This window comes from Pelophylax lessonae, assembly GCF_965119305.1.
Source record: "Pelophylax lessonae genome assembly, chromosome: 2".
Lineage (NCBI taxonomy): Eukaryota > Metazoa > Chordata > Amphibia > Anura > Ranidae > Pelophylax > Pelophylax lessonae.
This window is the reverse complement of record NC_138769.1, coordinates 218,415,895-218,440,779: the sequence shown is the minus strand read 5'-3', so window position 1 is coordinate 218,440,779 and position 24,885 is coordinate 218,415,895. Positions and strand designations below refer to the sequence as shown.

Here is a 24,885-nt window from a genome sequence, read left to right as displayed (position 1 = left end):
GCTCCTTATAGTAACATAAGTCCCAGTGACTGTTTTAGGATTGGTCAGCACCTCAGGTGAGGGTCACCAATAACCTTCTGGAAAAATCTGGTATTCTCCTTCAGCAGTATATTAAGGGGGTCTTAATAGCTAGAGCTCAGTCGCCTCAGAGGATCGCCTCAAGGAGCAAGATCTGTTTCCCTCCCACCCCCCCTCCATTTTCTTATTGCGGCCTATATTATGTGGTGGTGTCACTTTTGAAATGTTCAAAGGTGGACGGTGTTTAAGTTTTGATTATATGTTGACGTTCTTGTTATTGTTTATATGTTGGAAAAATATATTTGATTTATTTAATGCTGAGACAACCTGAGTCGTGGTGACTAGGTTGAGCTTTTCATGTAAAGTTTTTGTTGTTAAAAAAACATTTTGTGAATGTTTCTATTTAACTTTTAAACCAATAAACGGCCGCGGCCTTATTTATCTAATCCAGTGTCTGTGTATAATTTAACTAAAAATAAGTAATTTATCTGTATTGGGTAGTTATAAATTTAATTTTGAAATTCTGTGTTTGGAAGAATTCCCGCCTGCTATCCCATGAATGAGGGTACATTTATTTTTTGTTCAAAGCAGCCTGCAAAGCATGCCAGGTTCCTGCAGACTCTTCAATGTCCTGTCTGTATCAAGGTATGGGCTTTCAGTTGGAGAGCTGCAAGTAGTGTCAATGGACTATGGGGGCAGTGGTTACTACCAGGGCAGAAGATGAGACTTGTAGTGCATTCATTAAAATTCTCCGCCGGCACAGCTGCACAGATTTCAAAAGTGACAGCTGTTGCAGGGGAGAAGAACCCCCATGTGCTATCACGGGATGGAAGTCTGAGGGTCCCCATTTGCACTTTGCATGTTACATCCTAAATATGGGTTTAACGTGGTGCAAAAGATGGAGTAAGCCTTTAAGTTGTTTGATCCTTGCTGCAAATATGCAGCAAACACTATAAAACACAAAAAGGTGAAAACAAAGCCGAAAATGATAGTTAGAATTAAGATTCTTCAAGCTAATCCTGGATAACAAGCCCAGTCAAGAACTAGTTTTTCAGCATTAGCAGTCCCATATTACAATAGTTTTTGACATTTACGATCACATTTTCAAGTCTAATTCCTTTTGTTCCAATCTATATTAAAATCTTTGGAGTGACACCATTGCAATAACTTTAAAGCTTAGGAATATTTGGCTGTATTACTTAGTTAGAAAAAAAAAAAACACCCTTTATTAATACCGCTATATCAAAAAGACAGACAATGCTTAAAGAACCATATAAACTGCGCTCAGTGTAATAAACACTTAACAAATGTGAAAAAATATATAAATCAAATTGCAATTAAATACACGCAAAATATAATAAATATTGTTAATCAAAAAATTATAATTTTACTTAGAAGTTGCAAATCAGTCCTTCATTTAAAGTGGAAAATAAAGTTCATATAATTGAAAACTATCTATCAATCTTCAAATCAAGTGAATGAGCAGTGATAAAAAAAGTAATTCTTGCCTAAGGCAGTAATCACTTCCATGTTTATATGGCATTATAACTTTATATCATTGATGAGATTTGCACAGTTGCTAGTGATCTAGTGTCGTTTTTTACTAAATCATTTTTTGCAGATTTTATTTAGAGACAATTAAAAGAGAAAAAGCAAGATCAAAAGCAATCCAACACAGTGGAGGCAAATCAAATCAATATTTGGTGTGACTACCCTTTGCCTTAAAACCAACATCAATTCTAAGGCCCCTTTCACACAGGCGTTTCGTTTATCTGTTTTTCATCCATCCGTTGACAAATGAAAAAAAACTGACATTTAGGCCCCTTTCACACATATGGACCATTCGTCCGTTTTTTTGTCCATCCATTGATGGATAAAAAATGGACATTAATGCATTCCTATGGAAAAACGGATGTAAATGGATGATCATTCATTTACATCCGTTTTCATCAACATACTTTTTTTTGAACGGATGAAAGCCTTATTTTTTATCTGTTAAATAAAAGAATAACAGGTGACAACGGATGACAATGGATGAAAAGCGGATGACAATGGATGAAAAACTGATAACTAATGATGAAAAACGGGTAAAAAAGCAACCCAACACAGTGGAGGCAAATCAAATGAATATTTGGTAGGACTACCCTTTGCCTTAAAATGAGCATCAATTCTAAGGCCCCTTGCACACGGGCGTTTCGTTTGTCCGTTTTTTCATCCATCCGTTGACAATTGATAAACGGACATTTAGGCCCCTTTCACACATATGGACTGTTTGTCCATTTTTCATCCATCTGTTACGTTTTGTTGAATGGATGACAGCCCTATTTTTTTATCTGTTAAAAAAAATGAAAAACGAATGACAACGGATGAAAAACGGATGACAATGGATGAAAAACAGATGGCAACGGATGAAAAACGGATGACAATGGATGAAAAACAGATGGCAACGGATGAAAAACAGATGACAACGGATGAAAACGGATGACAAACAGATGGCAACAGATGAAAAACGGATGACAATGGATGAAAAACAGATGGCAACGGATGAAAAACAGATGACAACGGATGAAAAAACAGATGACAATGGATGAAAAACAGATGACAACGGATGAAAAAACAGATGACAATGGATGAAAAAACGGATGGCAACGGATGAAAAACAGATGGCAACGGATGAAAAACAGATGACAACGGATGAAAAACAGATGACAATGGATGAAAAACAGATGGCAATGGATGAAAAACAGATGGCAACGGATGAAAAACAGATGACAACGGATGAAAAACAGATGACAACGGATGAAAAACAAATGGCAATGGATGAAAAACAGATGACAACGGATGAAAAACAGATGACAACGGATGAAAAACAGATGACAACAGATGAAAAAACAGATGGCAACAGATGAAAAAACAGATGGCAACGGATGAAAAAACAGATGGCAATGGATGAAAAACAGATGGCAACGGATGAAAAACAGATGACAATGGATGAAAAACAGATGGCAATGGATGAAAAACAGATGGCAACGGATGAAAACGGATGACAAACTGATAATAAATGATGAAAAACGGAGAAAAAAAAATCGTGACAAATGATGAAAAACTGATGTAAAAATAACGTGACTGAACTGATGAAATTAATGGTTCGTATGTGTGAAAGGGGCCTAATGCATCTCTATGGAAAAAAGAATGTAAATGGATGATCATCAGTTTATTGGAATTGATCCATTCCAAGCCCTATTTTTCTTCCGTTAAAAAAACAGAACGGACGAAAAATGGATGTAAACTGACAAGCGGTCTGTTTTTCATTCCTTTTTGCATTGATAGTGGATGCAAAAAAAAAAACGGATTTACAACTGAGAAACTGATCCATTTTTTCTTTGAAAAAACGTGACTGAACCGATGAAACAAACGGAACGCCTGTGTGAAAGGGGCCTTACACTCTTGCACAAAGTCAGGGATTTTGTAGGATTAGAGAGTCAGGTGTATGATTGACCAATTATACCAAGCAGGAGCTAATGATTAATATCATATAAGTTGACACACAGTCAATAACTGAAACAGCTGTGTGGGGGGGTTGAAATAGTCAAACTATGGTAAGGTGTGGTTGTGTAATGGTGTGGTTATTGGTTGAACTAGATAGACTGTCTTTTTTTCAACCAGACTAACTACTCTTTGTTACCAAAAGTATTGGGACACCTGCCTTTACACGCACATGAACTTAATGGCATCCCAGTCTTAGTGCATAGGGTTCAATATTGAGTTGGCTTACCCTTTGCAGCTATAACAGCTTCAACTCTTCTGGGAAGGCTGTCCATAGGGTTTAGAAGTAGAGATGAGCTCAGTTGTGTTGGAGATGATAGTCCTAATCCACCTGCCTGATCCCGCCAGGAAGTCGACACTGCACACCGCTAATCACAGGCATTGAGACATTTCCTGGTCCGCAGCTGCACAAATTGGGAAATTTCTCAATGCCTGTGACTAGCGGTGTGCAGTGTCGGCTTCCTGGCGGGTTTGGGAAGGTGGGTTGGGACTAGGATACCGAACACGCCTGAGCCCATCTTTATTTAGGAGTATAACTATGTGAATGATTGACCGTTCTTCCAGAAGCACATTTGTGAGGTCAGGCACTGATGTGGACAAGAAGGCCTGGCTCGAAGTCTCTGCTCTAATTAAACCCAAAGGTTTTCTATCGGGTTAAGGTCAAGACTCTGTGCAGGCCAGTCAAGTTCCTCTACCCCAAACTCACTCATCCATGACTTTATGGACCTTGTTTTGTGTACTGGTCCAAATCATTTGGTGGAGGGGGGGGTGGGGGATTAAGGCATGGGCTTGTTTTTCAGGGGTTGGGCTTGGCCCCTTAGTTCCAGTGAAGGGACCACTTAAGGCGACAGCATACCAAGACATTTTGGACAATTTCATGCTCCTAACTTTGTGGGAACAGTTTGGTGTTGGCCCTTCCTGTTCCAACATTACTGCACAACAGTACATAAAGCAAGGTTCATAAAAAACATGAATGGGCGAGTTTGGGGTGGAGGAACTTGGCTGGCCTGCACAGAGTCCTGACCTCAAGCTGATAAAACACCTTTGGGACGAATTAGCGTGGAGTCTGCAAGCCAGGTCTTCTTGTGCACATCAGTGCCTGACCTCACAAATGTGCTTCTGGAAGAACGGTCAAACATTACAATAGATACACTCCTAAATAAATATGGGCTCAGGCATGTTCTATATTATAGTCCAAACCCACCTGCCCGATCCCGCCAGGAAGCTACACTGCACATCGCTAATCACAAGCATTGAGCACAGAGCTGAGAGCCAGGCCTTCTCTCCAACATCAATGCTTGACCCCACCAATGCGCTTCTGGAAAAATGGTCAAACGTTCCCATAGGCACACTGTTAAACCTTGCAGACAGGCCTTATCAGAAGAGTTGAAGCTGTTATAGCTGCAAAGGGTGGGCCAACTCAATAATGAGGACTAAGGCTAGGATACCATTAAAGTTGATGTGCGTGTAAAGGCGGGTGTCCCAATACTTTTGGTAATATGGTGTATATACCTATGTAACAAATATACTGTATATTGGTATATATGTTTTTTTCAATGTTTACTTCTATTTTATGCCAGGAAAATGTGGTGTAACATTGGATATCGGCCAAGCCCTTATAAATCAATGCCTGGAAACCATTAAACAGATGCTACTCCTATACAGGATAACCCATGAGGCTTGAGGTTGCCCCATAAAGTTTGATAAATGGTTCAGTGAGGCTTTGACTAATGAAAAAAATCTTGTCCTTGATAATATTTTAGCAATACAGTCACATAATTGCACCTTGTACCCCATCTTAGCATCATACTAAAGAAAGAAACAAAGGAGTCAAAATAAAAAGGAACCCATCTTTGTTTGGGAATTGTCTGATATACCTAGCGCTATATCACAACACAGTGACTATTGTTCTGTTTTTTTCCTTTGTTGGTTCTGATGTACAAAAACATTGTACTATTTATACACCAAGGATGTTCATTATCTGCTGTTCCTATACTATCTCAGCCTGAGTGCTGTCACTGTGTGCGAGTACATTATCACTTCTCTCACACATTTGGCCTTTAGCATTGGAGGGTCATGCTCGTAACGTCTCTACTTTCGGCAATCGCCTATGACCATATACAGTTGCATTCAAAATTATTCAACCCCCCAATGCTGTAAAGGGTTTTAGGGAATTTAGTGTACATTTGTAATTGTATTCAGAATGAAATTCTACAAGGACTTCTTAAAGAACCATATGCAACTAAAATGACATCAATTGGTTTTGTAATACAGTAGTAAATGTTTCTTTTGTGAATTCTTCATTGACACAATTATTCAACCCCTTAAAGACTACCACTCTGAAGAACAGAGGTTCATTGAAGTGTTTTCAATCAGGTATTGAAAACACCTGTGGATGTCAGGGAGCAGCAATAAAGCCTAATAAGCACCAATTAGGCAGCTTTAAAATGACTGTGATACTCAGCTCCTTCCAGACATTTACTGGTGTGGTTACAAACATGGTGAAGTCAGGAGAATGGTCCAGGAAGACAAGAGAAGAGGTGATTACTCTTCACAAGAAGGGCAATGGCTATAAGAAGATTGCAAAGATGTTAAACATACCAAGCGACACCATAGGAAGCATCATTCGCAAATTCAAGGCAAAGGGCACTGTTGAAACGCTACCTGGTCATGGCAGAAAGAAGACGCTGACTTCAACTGCTGTGCGCTACCTGAAGCATAGAGTGGAGAAAAGTCCCCGTATGACTGCTGAGGAACTGAGAAAAGATTTGTCAGATGTGGGTGCTGAAGTTTCTGCTTAGATAATACGGCGCACACTGCGTAATAAAGGCCTCCATGCCAGAACTCCCAGGCGCACCCCCTTGCTGTCTCCAAAGAATAAGAAGAGTCGACTGCAGTATGCCAAAAGTCATGTGGACAAACCACAGAAGTTTTGGGATAGTGTTCTGTGGACTGATGAAACAAAATTAGAACTGTTTGGGCCCATGGATCAACGCTATGCTTGGAGGAGGAAGAACAAGGCCTATGAAGAAAAGAACACCTTTCCTACTGTGAAGCATGGCGGGAGGTCAATCATGCTTTGGGGCTGTTTTGCTTCTGCAGGTACAGGGAAGCTTCAGCGTGTGCAAGGTACCATGAATTCTCTTCAGTACCAGGAGATATTGGATGACAATGTGATGCAGTCCATCACAAACCTGAGGCTTGGGAGACGTTGGACCTTTCAACAGGACAATGATCCCAAGCATACCTCCAAGTCCACTAGAGCATGGTTGCAGATTAAAGGCTGGAACATTTTGGAGTGGCCATCACAGTCCCCAGACTTAAATCCGATTGAGAACCACTGGTGGGACTTAAAGAAAGCAGTTGCAGTGCACAAGCCTAAGAATGTGACTGAACTGGAGGCTTTTGCCCATGACGAATGGGCGAAGATACCCGTAGATCGCTGCAAGACACTTGTGTCAAGCTATGCTTCACGTTTAAAAGCTGTTATAACTGTAAAAGGATGTTGTACTAAGTACTAAGATTGAATGTCACTTGGGGGTTGAATAAAACTGATAATGATGTGAGCACAGAAAAGACATTTGTGGTTATTTCATTATAAATGTTATGTTATATTTGTCTGACCTACACGTGCCTCTTTGATTTAATTGTAAGCAGGGTGACTGAATGATCAAAATCAATGTCAAACTGGCCAAAACAATCAATTTCAGTGGGGGTTGAATAATTTTGAATACAACTGTACCTGCCCAAGATCTGCTCTGAAATCATTAACCACTTGCCTACCGTGCACTTAAACGCCTTTCCCATCCAGGCCAATTTTCAGCTTTCAGCGCTGTCACACTTTGAATGACAATTGCGCGGTCATGCTACACTGTACCCATATGAAATTTTTATCATTTTTTTCACACAAATAGAGCTTTCTTTTGGTGGTATTTAATCACCTCTGGGTTTTTTATTTTTTACAAAAAAAAAAAAGAAAAAAGACAGAAAATTTTGAAAAAAAAAAAAAAGTTTTTCTTATTTTCTGCGAGTAAATTTTGAAAATAAATTTTTCTCCTTCACTGATGTGCGCTGATGAGGCGGCACTGATGGGCACTGATAGGCTGCACTGATGGGCACTGATGAGGTGGCACTTATGGGCACTGATGAGGTGGCACTTATGGGCACTGATGAGGAGGTACTAATATGCCGCACTGATGAGCACTGATAGGCGGCATTGATAGGCGGCACTGAGAGGCGGCACTGAGAGGCGGCACTGATGAGCACTGATAGGCGGCACTGCTGGGCACTGAGAGGTGGCACTGCTGGGCACTGAGAGGTGGCACTGCTGGGCACTGAGAGGCAGCACTGAGAGGTGGCACTGCTGGGCACTGAGAGGTGGCACTGACGGGCACTGATAGGCGGCACTGATGGGCACTGGCGGATGGCACTGGACACTGACGGGTGGCACTGATGAGCAGCACTGATGGGCAGCACCATCAGTGCCCACACTCAGTGCCCATAGTGCTGCCAGTCAGTGCTCATCAGTGCTTAGATGAGCAGGCACTGATGGGCACTGACTAGCAGCACTATGGGCACTGATTGTGGGCATTGATGGGGGGCACTGATGGCGGGCACTGTGGGCACTGATGGGGGGGCAATGTGTGTGTGTTTTTACCTCTAGTAATCAGGGCACTGGTGATCAGTGCCCTGATTACATGTCTCTGTGTCCCCGGCGCTGTGAGGCTCCCCCTCCTTCCTCACACTGCAGGCTCCGTGTGAGGAAGGAGCGCCGGCGATGAGAGATGATCTCATATGTTTACATATGAGATCATCGCTCATTGGACGGCCCGATCACGTGGTGAATGGCCGCTGTGATTGGCCATTCACCACGATCTGTGATCGGCCGTGTCCAAGGGACACGGCCGACACAGATTTCCCCCGCAGCGCGCTCGCGGGAGCGCGCGGGGGGCGTGTCACTGGGAGGCCGTTTAAAAATGGCCTCCCGAAAATTCGAGTCCGCGCTGCAGCCGTATATAGGCTGTAGCGCGGATGGGGGGTGGTTAAAGAATTACTTAAAAGGGAAAATTTACCCATTTAAAAAAAATAAATAAAAGTCAGCAGTTACAAGTCCATATGTATTTTCTGGCAAATAAAAAAATATATAAAAATCTCATCAGGTACTTACAAGCCCATGGAGTCTAGTGCCGTTTTCCCATTACTGATTCTTCTCAGAACTATAGTTCCTTGTTTCTGAGATCTTGGGTTGGACAGCTGGCTGAGACTTGCTAAGGAATCACAGTCAGCTACCAACTAATCATTTCATGAACTCACCGATCTACAAAAATACACTGCTTCGGGGTTAAGTGTACAAAATTTACACATTCTTGCACTCACCTCAGCTGAAGCAAGCTTTTTATAAAAGTTCACTAGATTAACCACTTCTGGACCGGAAGGATTTGCCCCCTTAATGACCAGGCCATTTATTGTGATTTGGCAGTGCGTTAATTTAACTGACAATTGCGCGGTCGTGCAATGCTGTACCCTAATAAAATTGATGTCCTTTTTTTTCACACAAATAGAGCTTTCTTTTGATGGTATTTTATCACCTGTGCGATTTTTTTATTTTTTGCGCTATAAACAAAAAAAAAAAAAAAAATCGACAATTCTGAAAAAAAAAAAAAACACATTTAACATTCTGCTATATAACATTCCCATTTAAAAAAAAAAAAAAAAAAAAAAAAAAATGTAAAAATCTAACTTTTCATCATTTCAGACCAATTTGTATTCTGCTACATAAAAAAATCCCAATGAGCGTATTTGGATTGGTTTGCGCAAAAGTTATCACGTCTACAAACTAGGGGAAAGATTTATGTCATTTTAATTAATTAATTATTTTTTTACTAGTAATAACGGCAATCTGCGATTTTTAGTGGGACTGCAGTGGACAGATCGGACCCCTGACATTTTTGACACTTTTGGGGGGACCAGTGACATTACAGTAATCAGTGCTTACAATATGCACTGTTACTGTAATAATGACACTGGCAGGGAAGGGGTTAACCCAGCGGCGATCACAGGGTTAAATGTGAGCCCAGGGGAGTGTTTTCTAACTGTGAGGGGCATAGGCTTGCGGAATCAACACAGAGACCTGTGATCCTAAATAGGAGGAACACAGACACGCTGTGTTCATTCCAGGGAGAAAAACGGTCTGCTGTGTTTCCACGGGGAGCGATCGCGGGTGCCCGGCAGCAATCGCGATGTATATGTACCTATACATTGGTTCGCGCAGCCGAGCCAGCCTACTGCAGTATATCTGCGGCAGGCGGTCGGCAAGTGGTTAAACCAACTGCAGAATGATTAGTTAAAGTGTTTGTAAAGTCTCTTTTTTTTCTCTATTAAAATACCAAGCATTTTATACATACCTCCTCTGTGCAGTGCTTTTGCAAAGAGCAGCCCAGATCCTCCTTTTCTTTGGTCCCTGGCTGGAGGTCTTGGCCCCTCCCTCCTGTTGAGTGCCCCCAAAGCAAGCAGCCTGCTATGGGGGCACCTGAGCCGAGCTGCAGCTCCGTTTATCCATTCAGACAAAGAGCTTCCTTTCGGCCCCGTCCTTCTCTCTCCTGAATGGCCAACTGAGTTTGACCCCTTGGCACCAATGCCTTCCGGCTCCTTAAGGGGTTTCAGATGCCGGGAGGTGGGGTTTATGATCATATGACTGCCGTGATTGGCTGTCATAGCCGTCACATCAACGGAAAGCTCCGGATTGCAAGGGACTTTCCCGCCTCCAGTAATTGATGGGAGCATGCAGGGCGCACGCTCTCAGCACATCTGTTCTTGCAATATTGCAAACATATATGTGGCTAAGAGGCCACATATTTGCATGCGGTCGGCGCCAAGAGGGTAAATTTGGCGGCGAATCCCCCCCCCCCTGCATTTCATTTTTATCTGGTGATCCAGCCAGTAACACGCAACACGCTTCCTGTCTTAGGGTGGCTTCCCTCCACTGGAGGAGCGACAAAGTACCCTTTGAACAGCAGCACGGTCAGTCTGTGGAGTGGGTAATGTTAGGTGAACTACAACAGGGCTCAAAATTTCAAGTTCTGAGCTACTAACCAGGTCTTAAGAATTACTCGCCACCAGTTGGTCCACCCAACTCCTACCCTGCCTCTCCCTTAATTCCGCCCCGAAACATGCCCTCGTAAAATATCTCATGACATTACATTGTTAAATGTTTTATGCAGAATTAAGTTACAAAAATAAATATCAACAACATCATCTTTATCAGTGCCCATGAATGCAGCCTATCTGCATGGGGATCACAGGGAGGAGAGCCGGCTGAATCACAGAGAGGATCTCCCACTGTGACACAGCTTGGATAGGAAACGCTGTCCACTGTCAAACAAAGTCCCACCTCCTGGACCAGCTCCTATGATAGCATTGGACCAGTGTGCTGCCTATCAAAGTAGCCAGGAGACAGGACTTTGTTTGACAGCGGCCGTAGTTTCAGACCCAAGCTGTGTCACAGCAGGAGATCCTCTCTATGATCCACCTGGCTCTCCTCCCTGTGATCCCAATGCAGATATAGGCTGCATTCATGGGCATGGAGTTCCCCTCTGAGTGATCCGGCCGGCTCTCTCTTCTCCATTCCCCACAGTTTCCTGGCCGATCACTGGTAGGAAAAAATTGGCTCCCTTTTAACCCCACCTGCTAGTGGCGCACGCCCCCTCCGATGAGGCTCCAACACTCGCCCTTAGCTTATTTCCACTCGCCAAATGCGAGCAGGTGAGTGGAAATTTTGAGGGCTGTACTAGCAGATTTAGATGGACTCGATGACTAAATAAAGCTAAACTCCAGCTAACACCTTTTAAGCAGTTACATGGGGTTTTCTTCCCTTTAGGGATAAAGGCTGTACATACTGTGGATGAATAAAAGCTCACCATTGTAACCCCCCCAATCAGCCCACTAACTGCCTCTTTTGCTGGATCAACTGATCTGCTAAAGGTTGAAGTTGAAACAAACTTAAAGGCAGGATCACCAGGTAAAAGTAATGGGTAATTTATGGGAATGGGAAAGCATGCAACAGACTCCACTTGCTTAAAGCGAAACAAAATCCTCCTATCCTTTACAGCCAAGGGAGCTGCTATATTAGCCTCTTTATCTGCAGTCTGTAAGTGTTTAACAAAACTGTTAAATGAATGGGTTTAGTGTCACTTTAACAGCACTGGTGCTTGGCCACTCAGGTCCACAGTGCAGAAAGAGCATCCCCAGCCAGACTAAGCTGCAATTTGGAGTTTACACAGGGCTTCTCCGCTTAATTTCCATGGGCAAGTGGACAGCTGAGGAATAAAAGAACTAAGAGCACCTATGGGGTAATCGTTAAAGTGAGAAAAAGGTTGTTGGGGAGGCATGGACTTTATAGGCACTGGTAGCTTAAAAAATACAATTTTTATTGATTGACAATTAAAAAACAAGAGGTTTAAAACCAAAAAAACATACATAGAAATAAATTGCCTTAGTAGGCGTATGTGACAGTAATTCAACAATCACAATGTTGATACAGAGCAAGGTTAATACAGGGTAAATAACAAAGTGTATACGTCACATCCTATAGGTCTCATAGACGACGACAAAGGAGTTGTTCTATCGTCCCTGAGGTCCACTTGTGCGACATCTAGCATGTAGACAGGTAGACACTTCATGTAGCCAGATTGCCCTACATGTTTCGCTTGGAAAAACAGCTTCCTCTGGAGCTACTGGTACATTTATTTCTGGATATTTCCAAGTAGTAATTCAAAAAAAGAAGAGCCAATAAGGTAAAAGATAATAACAATGAAGATAACACATAACAGGGAGGTGGAGTATGTTGCCAAGGGATGCCCAAAAAGTTAGTAATAGGTATATTGTTGTAACATCGGCCAGGTATGGATATATCACCGAGGTCAAAATGCAACATGTATATACAGGTCCAACAGTAGATAGACCTGGCGGTCCACACAATGACAAGAGGAGTTATAAGGCAGGTACCAAGGGCAAGTTTTCAGGGCAGAGCACACTCCAATCCTCCCCGGATAGGGAAACGCCGCTAATCGTTAAAGTGAACCCACTGATATGCCCAGGGCACAGGATCACTTTATTGTATGAAATGTATTGGTGAGTGAGGTTTAGGGCACCAGGTGTTTTATACCCATAAACTTCTGAGATTTAAATCTAGTTCCAGTTTTACTTTTTTGTCCAATTATAAATAACAATTGTGTTTAGTGTCATGTTGCACCTTAAAACATTGCTTTCAGGCTTGTCACAAAGTCTGCTTATATCCAAAACTTAGTTTTATTGCATGCATATTACATACAAATTGTCTAAGGAGTTATTTCTCTACATTTTTATTGTTTTAGTAATTTATAATGTGTACTATTTCCTTTTTAAAAATAATATAGCCTAGATTTCATGAGACCCAGTTTCATTTATACTGCATCGATTAGGTTTTAGATGAACTTTGGTATGCATTCAGAAATTTTTGATACTTTTTTTGATATATCCACGCAGCAGTTATTTTTCCTGTATCCCACAATGACGTCCACTACTTCACTTCAATCACCATTGTTCATCAATATTGTTTTTCCCCTTTGGCAGTTCAACCTGCCGCCCAAGGCAATTACTCACAGATTTCTCTAACTAAAGATAAAATGGTCCCTTGATTTAACCATCATGTCATCATGGAAAAGGCTTGATAGTCTGTATACATGGGTGGGAGAAGGATACAAGCATCTTAAAAAATACAATAAACGAATGTAAAAAAAGCATTTGCAGTACATCCCTCACATTTTTGTAAATATTTTATTATATCTTTTCATGAGACAACACTTTGCTACAATGTAAAGTAGTGAGTGTACAGCTTGTATAACAGTGTAAATTTGCTGTCCCTTCAAAATAACACATTTATTATTGTCCAAACCGCTGGCAACAAAAGTGAGCACACCCATAATTGCAAATGTCCTAATTGGGCCCAAAGTGTCAATATTTTGTGTGGCCACCATTATTTTCCAGCACTGCCTTAACCCTCTTGGGCATGGAGTTCACCAGAGCTTCACAGGTTGCCACTGGAGTCCTCTTCCACTCCTCCATGACAACATCACCGAGCTGGTGGATGTTAGAGACCTTGCGCTCCTCCACCTTCCATTTGAGGATGCCCCACAGATACTCAATATGATTTAGGTCTGGAGACATGCTTGGCCAGTCCATCTCCTTTACCCTCAGCTTCTTTAGCAAGGCAGTGGTCATCTTGGAGGTGTGTTTGGGGCAGTTATCATGTTGGAATGCTGCCCTGCGGCCCAGTCTCTGAAGGGAGGGGATCATGCTTTGCTTTAGTATGTCACAGTACATATTGGCATTCATGGTTCCCTCGATAAAGTGTAGCTCTTCAGTGCCGGCAGCACTTATGCAGGCCCAGACCATGACTCTCCCACCACCATGCTTGACTGTAGGCAAGACACATTTGTCTTTGTACTCCTCACCAAGTTGCCGCCACACACGCTTGACACCTTCTGAAACAAATACGTTTGGTACTTTTGGAACTTTTTCTGGATTTTTGTGCATCATCTTTAGAAGAGGTTTCCTTCTGGGATGACAGCCATGCAGACCAATTTGGTGCAGTATGCGGCATATGGTCTGAGCACTGACAGGCTAATCCCTCACCCCTTCAACCTCTTCAGGAATGCTGGCAGCACTCATATGTCTATTTCCCAAAGACAAACTCTGGATATGACGCTGAGCACGTTCACTCAATTTCCTTGGATAACCATGGCAAGGCCTGTTCTGAGTGGAACCAGTCCTGTCAAACCGTTGTATGGTCTTGGCCAAAATGCTGCAGCTCAGTTTGAGGGTCTTGTCAACCTTCTTATAGCCTAGGCCATCTTTATGTAGAGTAAAAATTCTTTTTTTTCAGATCCTCAGAGAGTTTTTTTGCCATGAGGTGCCATGTTGAACTTCCAGTGACCAGTATAACAGAGTATAACACCGCTTTTGGTACATAATTTGGTGCAAATTATGTACCAAAAGCGGTACAATTTTTTTCATGGAAATTTGACGTTATGTATTATAGGCCTACAATTCTTAGTAATTACTGACTTAAACCTGACCAAAACAAGAGTCTAGTAGACATCCCAGATGTGATAAATTTGAAAAACAAACGCATGAATTATAATCGAATCAATAATATAATTTTATTATATAATATATATAATAAAATTATATTATTGATTAGATTATAATTCATGCTTTATATATAATATATATATATATATGTGTGTATATATATATATATATATATATATATATATATATATATGTGTGGTGTGTGTGTGTGTGTGTGTGTGTGTGTGTGTGTGTGTGTGTGTGTGTGTATATATATATATAATATATAACGCATGAATTATAATCGAATCAATAATCTAATTTTATATATATATATATATATATATATATATATATATATATATATATATATATATATATATGTGTGTGCATATATATATATATATATATATATATATATATGTGTGTGCATATATATATATATATATATATATATATATATATGTATATACATATATACACACACACATACATACATATATATATATATATAATATAAAATGTGTTATGTGTTTGTGTTTTGTGCAACGTTTGAATTCCCCTCCCAGTTCCGCTCCCATGCAGCATTGCTGCTGCAGGGAACGGAGCTAGGAAGTCATCACACCGACGGACGAGCGGCGGGACTCTCGGCTGGCGGTCACAGCAATGAGAGATCATCGCTGGATCGCCAGGAGAAGGTAAGAGACACCGCTGCGCTCTCTGCACATCTACCCCAAGCGTGACTCGGGGATACCGATCCTGGAATAAAAAATCCACCCCGAGTCATGCTCGGGGATACCGCCAGGGAGGTTAATGGCTGTGTGTTGAGTTATTTTGAGGGGACAGCAAATTTACACTGTTATACAAGCTGTACACTCACTACTTTACATTGTAGAAAAGTGTCATTTCTTCAATGTTGTCACATGAAAAGATATAATAAATGATTTACAAAAATGTGAGGGGTGTACTCATTTTTGTGAGATACTGTATGTCTAGGACTATTCATCATCTTAAAGTAAGGGCTTGTATCAACAGGCTTTTGCTTACATTAGACAGGTTTTCCATTCCCAAACAAGTGTATGGGAATGCAAAATCGAATTCGCCTCAAGTCAAATGCAGGCCAAAAAATGCTTAAACTCAGATCAAATGCACCTGTCAATTAACTCTGAATGATCTGAGAAGCCTCTCAAATTTGATGTCAAACTAATGGCATTTACACAAGCCCAAAGCCGTGAACCCAGGAACGGAATATGTTTGGAATGCAATCTATTTAAGAAAAAAAAAAAAAAAAAAAGAACAAACAACCCAACTGAAAGGCAGCCATTGAGGTGCCCACACTAACTGCTTATCCTCTTGAGTGCCCCAGGAGCCTCTAATCTGGAGCACTTCATCTGCCATTGGCAGCCTCTATCTCCAAAGCTTCCTCCCTGCATCCTTCACGTCTAAGCTGAAAAGCAAGATCTGCAGATTGAACACTCTGAGTCCATGGGTCCTGGGGCACTCAGGAAGATGAAAGACCTTCGTACCAGCACCTATCAAAGTCTACATTTCATCAATCGTTTTATTTTACACATATATATATTAACTAAAAAAGGTAGACAAAGAACAATGTAAATTTCCATGTGATCCATAGATGTAATAATAAATACAAACTGCATACACCTGGTCATTTATTTTCGGTGTTTGTAGAACAATGACATACGCAGTTATGATGTAATCTTATGTAGAGAACACTGTAGATAGTATTGCTCCAAAGAAATTGGAAAAAATAATAAAATAAATTCTCTATATGTACACACACACAAACACACACACACACACACACACACTATAGTGTGAAAAGTATTGGGACCCCTGCCTTTACGCGCACATGAACTTTAATGGCATCCCAGTCTTAGTCCATAGGGTTCAATATTGAGTTGGCCTTGCTTTGTGCACTGGTCCAAATCATTTGGTGGAGGGGGAGGAGGGGAATATTGTGCGGGGTTGTTTTTCAGGGGTTAGACTTGGGCGTTAGCATACCAAGACATGTTGGACAATTTCATGCTCCCAACTTTATGGGAACAATTTAGGGATGGCCCCTTCCTGTTCCAACATGACTGCGCACCAATGCACAAAGCAAGGTCCATAAAGACATAGATGAGCGAGTTTGGGGTGGAGAAACTTGACTAGCCTGCACAGAGTCCTGACCTCAACCCGATAGAACACCTTTGGGATGAGTTAGAGTGGAGACTGCGAGCCAGGCCTTCTTGTCCACATCAGTGCCTGACCCCACAAATGTGCTTCTGTAAGAATGGTCAAACATTCCCATAGACACTCCTAAACCTTGTGGACAGCCTTCCCAGAAGAGTTGAAGCTGTTATAGCTGCAAAGGGTGGTGCACACTCAATATTCAACCCTGCAGACCCAAATTGGGATGGCATTAAAGTTCATGTGCGTGGGAGGGCAGGCATCCCAATACTTTTGATAATATAGTGTATGTATATATATATATATATATATGTGTATGTGTGTATAGATATATACACATACATACATACATACGCACGCATGTATATATATATATATTATTATTATACAGCGCTTTACATTATGAAGGAAGACAATACAGTTACAATACAATTCAATACAGGAGGGATTAGAGGGCCCTGCTCGTTGGAGTTTACAATCTAGAAATTATATTATATATATATATATAATAATAAGCATTCTCTTTGTCCTCAGCTCCTTATATCTTACTGTCTCTAGTGCAACACCTCCAAACCCAGGCAAACAAAAAGTAATTTTGCAATAAATGGAAAACCTATAACATTTCCCTCTGGACGCCTTTCTGTGATTCATGTGTTCAGATCACAAAACAGCAGACGTTTGAACATTCAGTGGGGAGTTTTTTTTTTTTCCAAGAGAAAAAAAAATGATAAAGCCAAAAGGGGGAAAAAAAAAAAGAAAGGTTCAACCCTGCATAGACATTTCCACTTCAAAGCAGATCATAGGAATCATACAAATAGCCAGGGGAGTGGACGTTATTCAGTTCAAGCATCTCTACTATATAACCCTAGATGAACTGCAAAAAGAATCAGTATTCTATAAGGCGATCCTGAAATCTAAACTTGGATTACTTTAGAAAGCCTTGTTTTACTGCATGCTGCCGGAATCTACAATAAATTGTGACATTATGATCACATTTTCCAAGTCCGATTGGCGTTACTGTAATACACGTTATGGATCTTTGGACAACCTAGTGGTGCCTTTAAGGGCCATACATACACTATACAATTTTCTTTAGATTTTTTCCTTCAGACTTACCAAAACCACATAATATGAGGTCAAACCTAAACACTTTCAATTTGTATGCAATCAGGCAGGCCCTTGCACTACACAGTTGAAGGTAAATCTAAAGGAAATCTGACAACAAAAGTTGTATAGTGTGTATCCAGCTTTAGAGCTTATAGGGGCTGGCTTTGTTTTACAGATTGTATGAAAATCCTTGTAATAATAGAAGGATAGGATAGATAGAAGGATAGGCTAGATAGATAGATAGATAGATAGATAGATAGATAGATAGATAGATAGATAGATAGATAGATAGATAGATAGATAGATAGATAGATAGATAGATAGATAGATAGATAGATAGATAGATAGATAGATAGATAGATAGATAGATAGATAGATAGATAGATAGATAGATAGATAGATAGATAGATAGATAGAATAGATGGAAGGATAGAAGGATAGGATAGAAGGGTAGGATAGATAGAAGGATAGGATAGATAGAAAGATAGGATAGATAGAAAGATAGAAAGATAGATAGGATACAAGGATAAATTAGATAGATAGAAGGATACAAGGATAGATTAGATAGATAGAAGGATACAAGGATAGATTAGATAGATAGAAGGATACAAGGATAGATTAGATATATAGAAGGATACAAGGATATATAGATTAGATATAATGATAGGATAGCTAGAAGGATAGATACAAGGATAGATTAGATAGATAGAAGGATTCAAAGATATATTGGATAGATAGAAGGATAGATAGATTAGATAGAAGGATAGAAAGATAGGATAGACAGAAGGATAGATAGATTAAATAGAAGGATATATAGAAGGATAGATAGAAAGATAGATAGATAGATAGATAGATAGATAGATAGATAGATAGATAGATAGATAGATAGATAGATAGATAGATAGATAGATAGGATAGATGGAAGGATAGAAGGATAGGATAGAAGGGTAGGATAGATAGAAGGATAGGATAGATAGAAAGATAGGATAGATAGAAAGATAGGATAGATAGGATACAAGGATAAATTAGATAGATAGAAGGATACAAGGATAGATTAGATAGATAGAAGGATACAAGGATAGATTAGATATATAGAAGGATACAAGGATATATAGATTAGATATAATGATAGGATAGCTAGAAGGATAGATACAAGGATAGATTAGATAGATAGAAGGATTCAAAGATATATTGGATAGATAGAAGGATAGATAGATTAGATAGAAGGATAGAAGGATAGGATAGACAGAAGGATAGATAGATTAAATAGAAGGATATATAGATAGATAGATAGATAGATAGATAGATAGATAGATAGATAGATAGATAGATAGATAGATAGATAGATAGATAGATAGATAGATAGATAGATAGATAGATAGATAGATAGATAGATAGATAGATAGATAGATAGATAGATAGATAGATAGATAGATAGATAGATAGATAGAAGGACAGATAGAAGGATAGATAGAAAGATAGATAGAAGGATAGATAGAAGGATAGATAGAAAGATAGATAGAAGGATAGATAGAAAGATAGAAGGATAGACAGATTAGATAGAAGGATAGATAGAAAGATAGATAGAAGGATAGATAGAAAGATAGATAGAAGGATAGATAGAAAGATAGAAGGATAAATATAAGGATAGATAGAAAGATAGATAGAAGGATAGATAGAAAGATAGAAGGATAAATATAAGGATAGATAGAAAGATAGATAGAAGGATAGATAGAAAGATAGAAGGATAGACAGATTAGATAGAAGGATAGATAGATAGAAAGATAGATAGAAGGATAGATAGAAAGATAGAAGGATAAATATAAGGATAGATAGAAGGATAGATAGATTAGATAGAAGGATACATATAAGGATAGATAGATGAGAACATTAAAGATTAGAAATGATGGGTGAAGATCCTAACAAACAGAAGGAATGGCTTCTATGTGATCAGTGATCAGAGTGCAGGCATGTATAGTTTCAGTAGCACTGCAGTGACGTCAGTGTAAGTAGCATGACCAATAATCTATAGAAACATAAGAACGTTCGTTATCTGCTGTTCTCACACCTTCCCACTTTGCCATGTGCTGCCACTGAGTACATTATCACTTAGTTCACACATTTGTCCTTATACATTAGGGGTCATCGTCATCTCAAATCCATTCACCAACTATCCACAGCCTTTCACCTGCCTAGGAAGCCCCTGGTATAAATAAACTGGAATAGAATGCATACTTTGCTCACTATAAATTCATTGATACCCTAAAATAGACAGAAATATCCTGCTAGAGACTTAACACACACAAATTCACCAAAATGAAAACACACATCTACGCGCATTTAACCAATTTACAAATGTAGGGGTTGATTTACTAATACTGGAGTGTGGAAAATCTGGTGCAGCTAAGCATGGTAGCCAATCAGCTTCTAACTACAGCTTGTTTAATTACCTTTGACAAAAAAAGCCTGAAAGATGATTGGTTTCTATGCAGAGCTGCACTAGATTTTGCCCTCTCCAGTTTTAGTAAATCAACCCCATAGTGCCCTGGCACACAAAGGTTAGGGTTTGCAAATATGTCAAGATCGTTTAAGGTTGGGCATTTTTCCCCCCCTAATTCTGTCGTATACTAATGCCATTGGGTAGTCCCAAATTTGTCGCAGCTTCTTCGGTTCTAAGCGCTCATTCTGAAGTGCAGCAGTCCTTGCTGCCCCTTTGAAAAGCTTAAAGAGGTTGAATAAAGTCCCTATACATTTAAAGAGCAAATAAAGTCAGTGTTTTTTTTTTTTTTCGTTACCCGAAATGTAAAGGCATAATGTCATAGTATGCATCGCATTTTAGCACTTTCTGTGACACTTGCCTCCAAAGGAAGCCCTCATTGTCCCCACTGAAGGCTGCATCTATCTTCACCCGTCTTCCTTCCGGGTCCGCAGACTCCGGCTGTGCTACAGGCCGAAATCACATGGCATCACTTCCGCGCATGCGCCAGGGAATCCCCTGAAGAAGCCACGTGAGCAGGAGGGGCGTAACGCGTAGGGCCGCTAGACCGGAAGTGACGCATATACGCGGAAGTGAGGACCGCGATCTTCCCTGTTTACATACTAAAGGCACATTATTTGAGCAGTATATGTAAGTGTTTTTAATCTATTGGAATAAAGTTGGGATTATATGGCAATATTGCACTATTGTGAGCCTTTCATTTGAGATTCGCTGGCCACCTGGAGAGTATGGGATCCTGATCCATTTAAGGCAGTTGGAACACCATCCTTGATTGAATAATAAGGAAGGAGAGGCGAGGAGCCCTGAGTATTGATCACAAGGCGCATGTTCTGATATATGGAGGTGAGCGATTAGCACACCCAGAGGGGTACACAAGTGAGAAGAAGCACCCCACTATTATAACACGGTGTTAGGTGGAAGGGATATACCTCTATGAAGTTTTCCCACTTGGATACAGCATTGAAATATCTACATTTCACCTTTGAACTTTTTTGGGTCACCTGCGGCATTTATAAAGGACTGTGGGATTTTATGCACTTGTTTGTTTAAACGCACCAAGCACTCTACCTGTCACTTTATTATTTTTATATATCTGCACAATTTGATTGAGATAAGAGTGTTAACTCTAGTATTCATTTTACGTATTTATTACACTAATGCACTTTATACCTGATCTATTTGTATGCAAATGAACACTACTATTTAATTTTCAGGTACCTATATTTATATAATAATATTTATTAATTTATTCACCTATTCACATTGAATCGGCACTTAAGTATTTATTCATAGATTAGGTTAATCACTTCCCAAAAGCGCAGTATCCCCCACCCCTCAATATTAACTATGCTTATACATTTTCTCTTATCATATGCTCCGGGTTGCAACAAGCTTACCTTATCTGGTAAACTTCTTTGATGTACCTGTCAAAAAGTTAACTGTCCGTAACAACATGCTACAGAAAAATGGCAACCGACCGCACGCAGGAGACATGAGGGATGTACTAAGACTGGAGAGTGAAAAATCTGATGCAACTCTGCATGGTAGCCACTAAGCTTCTAACCTCAGCTTGTTCAGTTCAACCTCAAAGCTTTGCCAAAAAAACCTTGAAGCTGATTTTTATGCAGAACTGTACCAGATTTTGGACTCTTCAGTTTTAGTAAATCAACCTTACTGTGACAAAAGCGAAACCAGGTAATGTAGGATGGCTTCAGCTCTGTTCTCTACCCGCAGAAGAGGTCACCCAGACGTGTTTCGTCCCCTAGAAGTACTTTTTTTTGCTTGTCTACATGTCCATAACAGTTACATATACAGACTAATTAAAATCAATTGAGTGGGCAGCAGACATTGAAAAAAGGAATTGATTTGTAGGTATGCCAATTTATTGACGATTAAATATAGTAAAATTATTTGATATACCTGTGAAAAAGTTAATTGTCTGGTGTCAACACGGCCTGAAAAGCTTTGCATAATTAAGGTCAATGAAGAGGGCATTGGAATATCTTTAAATAAAAGAGGAATTTAAACATACATGATGGCATACCCCAATATATAGAATATGAATATAGTAAAATCAATGTATCGGAACTTGTTCCTACAGATACAGAATAAACAGCTTTGCTTAATTAAGGTCAATGAGGAGGGCATTGGAATATCTTTAAATAAAAGAGGAATTTAAACATACGTGATGGCATACCCCAATATATAGAATATGAATATAGTAAAATCAATGTATCGGAACTTGTTCCTACATATACAGAATAAACAGCTTTGCTTAATTAAGGTCAACGAGGAGGGCATTGGAATATCTTTAAATAAAAGAGGAATTTAAACATACGTGATGGCATACCCCAATATATTGAATATGACTATAGTAAAAATCAATGTATTGGAACTTTTTCCTACAGATACAGACTGAACACCTTTGCTACACTAAAATAAATGGAGCACTAAAATAGCTTAAGTAGTAAAATAGAAATTAAAAAAAAAAGAAAAAAAAGAAATGTATATACTGGTTTGCAGGTATATCCATACGTCCCAATATATTGATCAATAAATATGATTATTGGAATGTATTAAAAAAAATGTAATTTACATGTATTTATCTTATATTCTACATCTATTTTATTCTTAAACTGGAAATGACTCCTAGTAAACTATTCTTCACCTATGTATGTGATCACCTAGCCACAGCCTAAAGATCAAGCAATGTTCACCTACGCGCACGCGCGGAGGCACCCGGCATGTAAGCACAATGCTTTCTGTGCTTGCAATCAAGCCTGGAGTATTCATTTGCATCATATTTATGTCCTAAGGGGGAAAAAATGCTAAAATAAGCCAGAGACGCCGCTCAGCAAAGTGCACTAAAGCATAGCAACCAATTAACATTCATCAGTATAACGATCAATGAATTTGGCTTTGTTTTATTGATCCTTGAATATTTTTTTTTGTTAAATAGACTTTAGAATAGAATAGAACTTTCAGCTTTTTTTTTTTTTCATTAAATTACATGTTCGGTCCCCCCCTTCTCCCAGTCCCCATCACCTCTACGCCTGTCCCTGCTGCGGATTAATGTGCACTGTACGATACCCACACACGTGTTTGTTGTCATTGGATAATGACATGTTTATGTATTGACTTTTGGGAATAGAATAAAGAACCCTTGCTATTAATTGCTCCCCATGCAATGATCATACTTTTCATTCCACATAGTCTAAATGCCTTCCCCTGAAGCCAGTACAATGCAATTACAAAGCATTCGATAGATGCTTACCATGTCTTTGTCACAATCCCCTCCTGCATCTTCTATCGCTTGCAGATTTTGCATTGTCCCCAATGCAGAGCATCCCCCCCCACCCCCCCTCACTGCTGTCCTTGAAGTGGTCCTGCAGTATCTCCCAGCGAGGTCCTGATACAACACTGCAGTGTAAGGTGTCTCCAAAGCGTACATTCCTCTCCTGGATACACCTCTGCTCCTTCTGCTTTGCCTGCTTTTACCAGCTTCCAACAATGTTGCAATCAATCAGTAATCACATGATCCTCAGGACTAGTCTCTGGAGAGTTACTTAAAGGGATAGTATCCTGCTACATATAGGGGGGATTTAACCTGCAGAGACAGAGTGGGAGGGGAGCAACATGTCATTGGCTGGCTGTCAAAATATTTAGCTGTAACCCCTTGCTTGCTGTGGCTGAAATCAACGCTGTGTCTGTTTGTAAACACCAAATAATATCTAGTTTGTATAATAAACCATTTTTTTTATAATTTAACCATTTGAGCTCCGGATGATTTTACCTCCTTCCAGGGTGTTTTTTGCTATTCGCCACTGCACTACTTTACTTGGTAATTGTGTGGTCATGCAACGCTGTACCCGAATTTAATTTATATCATTTTTTTTTTCACTAAGCCTGGGTTCACGCTGATGTGGTGCGGGACAGGAATGTGCTGCGATTCCTGTGCGAATTACATGCGGTGTCTCTGGGGTGCGGCTCAAATTGCACCGCATTCGCAGCAAACTCGTGCAGGACACTTTTTTTTTCCGCACCAGAATCAAATCGCATTGGGGGTTCACATCATGTCATTTTTATTTATTTATTTCTAGTAATGGCGGCAATCTGCGATTTTTAGTGGGAATGCGACATTGCGGCGGACAGATCGGACCCCTAACTGACATTTATGACACTTTTGGAGGGCCAGTGACATTACTACAGTAATCAGTGCTAAAAATATGCACTCTTACTGTAATAATGACACTGGCAGGGAAAGGGGTTACCCAAGGGGTGATCAAAGGGTTAAATGTGAGCTTAGGGGAGTGTTTTCTAACTGTATGGGGGAGGGAAATGTGAAATGACTACAGAGACCTGTGATCCTATATAGGAGGATCACAGGCGCTCTGTGATCATTTCAGGGAGAACAACGG

The 24,885-nt window shown here is 40.0% G+C and overlaps 1 protein-coding gene across 1 annotated transcript in view; it reads right to left on the bottom strand.

Moving 5' to 3' along the window:
- ADORA1 (adenosine A1 receptor) overlaps window positions 1-24,014 on the bottom strand; it is a 196,236-nt gene extending 172,222 nt beyond the window's left edge. Inside the window, exon 1 of the mRNA XM_082244476.1 lies at window positions 23,742-24,014. The gene's annotated coding sequence lies outside the window, so the exon portion shown is untranslated. The remainder of the gene's footprint in view (window positions 1-23,741) is intronic.
- Between the last annotated feature and the right edge of the window lie 871 nt (window positions 24,015-24,885).